The sequence below is a fragment of the Arvicanthis niloticus genome, unplaced genomic scaffold (assembly GCF_011762505.2).
Source record: "Arvicanthis niloticus isolate mArvNil1 unplaced genomic scaffold, mArvNil1.pat.X pat_scaffold_624_arrow_ctg1, whole genome shotgun sequence".
NCBI lineage: Eukaryota > Metazoa > Chordata > Mammalia > Rodentia > Muridae > Arvicanthis > Arvicanthis niloticus.
In genome coordinates, this window is record NW_023046240.1 from 1 (window position 1) to 3561 (window position 3561).

The following is a 3561-nucleotide window of genomic DNA, read 5'->3' on the forward strand; positions in this document are numbered from 1 at the left end:
GACTACATGGTGGCTCAGGGTTTGTTCCCCAAGGTTTCTTACACACATGCTTTTCTGACTGCATATACCAAAAATCTCCAGTTCCAACTTTGCAAAAGGGCTCAAACACTGAAACCTCAGCAGTTAACAAGATAGCAAAGGGGACCCCTAAGTATCCATAAAAGTGGCAGCTCCCCAAAAAGCAGCCATTACCCACAAACAAGGTAAAGGATGCTGTGAGCAGTTTCAAGGACTCGTGTGCACATTGTAAGCTCTGAGAACTGTAAATGAAGCAACAAAGACCAAGTTAACCGAAGGCGAGAACAGACCTATGTTAAAGTCCAGATGTTGTATAATTGTTAGTTCTAGCCGTATCCAGGTTGTGCAACAGGCCTCAGTGATTAATCTTGGTAGGAAAGAGCAATCTAAGGAAGACATGATCCAGGAAAGGGAAGTGAGGAGTCAGAAAAGAGTTCTCCAGTGGCCCAGGTGTGCTGGAGGTGTATGAGAGGGAAAAAAAAAAAACAAACAAACAAAAAACCTTCTGGAATAAAGCAGAAACCTAAAGATAGACTAATGGGGGAAAAAAAATGGACCAGGCAGGAAGCTGACTCTAAACCAGAACCCTCCAGGAGGCCTAAGCAGCAGACAACGTATGGTTGTGAGGGGTCTTGGAGCTATGAAGCCCATTCTGGAAGCCTTTCAGTGTGCACTAGAAACAGAAAAGAGACTAGAAATAAACTCAGAGTAGACTGCGGATGGAAAACCTGGAATGTGAGAAGAAATTTAAATGTAGCACCCGAAGACCCTAACCCATTCTACCCCAAATTCCCACATCCATGGGGATCTCTGCACCCTCACACCCCAGCCCTTAGCCCACCTGATCCCTGACTCTCTGTCCATGCACCCGCATACCCACACCTCAGGCCATCCTTCTAACCAACTCCTTGACCACTGGGAGGTCCCTGCACCCTCACAACCCAGACCCCTCCTGTTGTCATACTCACCATGCCTAGATGACCCCAAAACCAATTCTTCTTGGGCGGCTGAGGGAAACCACGGAGACGCTGACACTTTGCACACAAAGTGTATATCTGGGTGAGGCAGCGGGCCAAGAACCAGGAAACCCCAACCAAGAGAAAGAGTAGCCATGGTGTGGCTGTCGTGGGCCCCAGTCTCAGCCAGGAGAGGTCCAGATGTTGCATCCTAGAGATAGAGGGTAGAATGTGAGTTCCTGAACTTCAGGGAATTGACAGGGACACCCTGTAACAATGGACAGGGTGGGGACCATGAATTCTGCTGTCAAATCAGGTGGTAGTGGGGACCCAATGTAGGAGAGAGACAGTGAGATGAGAGATAAAGAGCAGGACAAGAGGCAGATGACAGAAAAAAAAAAATAGTCTGAATAGTGTCCCAAATCGCATGCGTGAGGCCAAGCTTTCCTGGAGCTGTTACCCAGAAACCACTACATCTTCAGGATGGGCTTGATCATTGTGATCATCACGCTTTAATCATCTGGCTCCCCAACACCACCCCAGACATGAGCGGTGTTCTCTCTAACCCAGGATAGCACCCTTGAGCTCCACTTCCTCTAGCCTGGCACCTTCTCTCACGAGCGGTGTCTCTCCCACAGCTCCTCAATCTCTCTCTTCTGGGGCCTCTTTGGATAATTGCCTGAAGGAAGCAATGGACGGCTGGGCTCATGTGTGCCAGCCAATCGTTCCCAGACCTGTCGGTTTCCTCCCAGCCTGGGCATGAGGCCAAGAAAGTCGGTTGAGTCAGCCAGCTGCACGGGGGAACCGAGTCAGGGTCACTGAGCATGGAAAAGATCCTCAGGACCTGACCCCTCCCACACGAGGTAGGAGACAAGACTGGTATGGCCAAAGGTGACAATGAGCCCCACATTTATTACCCCTCCTGCCCTTCCAAAGACAAGATATATTGTGTTTTTAAAAAATTATTAACTTGGTACTCCAGGAAACCAAGGCCAGTCACATCCCTGAATTTCTCCAGAGCTTTTATGCATGTTTGTATGGATGGAAAGCCTGCAAGACTTCTTGGTGCAGAACTGGGAGACTCTGGAATTTCTGTCCAGCTGCACAGCCAGGCAGCAGTCAAACCCTACCTCCAAGCAATGCAGGGTCTTGGTAGACATGTTTCTTTTAGAAGCTGTACAACAAGTGATTTCCCAGATCAGATTCCAGGGATCAACAGCTAGAAGAACACAGCTGAGGCTAGACTGGGCTGAGCTGGGCTGGGCTGGGCTGGGCTGGGCTGGATCAAGGATGTGGAGGGAGGAGGGAGGTGAGTGAGAGTGAGGCTAAGAATGGCTAGCAAAACTCACCTGTAGAAACTGTGGATTAGAAGCTGTGCCAAGGGCCTCACCCAGTAACACCCAAAGGACTGAAGTATTACATGTGCAGATTAGAGCCTAAAAACCACCGGGCCAAATTTCTAGATTCTTATTTCCCAGAACAAAAATTGGACCTGGGACATATGGATAATAAGGTAGAAAAAACCAGATAATTTATTAAGAAATAGAACACTACTGAATGCAGACATGGGCCAGAGATCTGAAAGGCTAGCAGTGCTGATGGCCTTGTGCCCAGAGGTGGTGAGCCATTATGGGTCATTTACATAGACTTTCCTCTCAAGATTCACATTTGCTTTTTGAGTATCCAGAAGAAAATTTGCTCCAATTCCTCATCTTAAAAAACAAATAAACCTGGTCTACAGAGTGAGTTCCAGGACAGCCAGGACTACACAGAGAGACCCTGTCTCAAACAAACAAACAAACACCCTTTTACATGTACTTTATTTTTATTTAAGTTTTCCTTTATTCTGGAGACACTCATACACATATATAATGAAACGTGATCACATCTACCTCCTCCAGCCCCCTACCTTATTCCTTCCAACACCCCCATCTAAACCGCCAACGCATCCCAACGGGTCCCTACATTCCAAGTGCAGGGCTTTAAAGGGGTGCCACCACTGCCAGCTTAAAAAATTAAATATATCAATCTGTCACCTTGACTTTAGCTCAGAAGGTTTTTCTATCTTTCTTAGTCATGGCAGATATTTTTGATGGGTATATTAGTCTAGATTAATAGCTATCGTCCTTTGAGGCTGGTGTATAAGGGCACAAATCTCTATCCCCAGTCCATCCATGAACAGGAACTACTCACTGAAATAGCAGGTTCCCTGATATCTGGGTTCCCCTTGGTATCTTGTCTGCCTGCAGCACTGCCGTTATTCTGGGTGTCTCACCAGGTTATGCAGGATCCAGGAAAGTGCACTGGCTGTGGTGTCATGGTAGGAAGGGTAGACAGATAGGCAGACTTGGGTCTCTGTGCTGTCTCAGCACCACCAAGTGAATGGCACACAGATGGTTATAAACCACGAGAAGGATGGAGGAATGGAGGAATAGTGTCCTCTCCCTCTGAAGATGTTCCAAGGAGGGGAACCTCACCTTCAAACATAAAGGTGTCAGCCTCCACTATGTCTTCATCTGACAGCTCCTTCCATCTTCATCCTGTAAATAAGGCTAGAACTCAAAGTACCTCAGTTCCAAGGGCTCCA

General features: G+C 47.5%; 1 long non-coding RNA gene across 1 annotated transcript; it reads right to left on the minus strand.

The window, feature by feature from the left end:
* Positions 1–986: 986 nt before the first annotated feature.
* Positions 987–1862, minus strand: LOC143433816 (uncharacterized). The gene is made up of 2 exons (XR_013070359.1): positions 1541–1862; positions 987–1185 (listed from the first exon to the last, which is right to left on the minus strand). It is a non-coding gene; the product is annotated as an uncharacterized LOC143433816 (long non-coding RNA).
* Positions 1863–3561: the final 1699 nt, after the last annotated feature.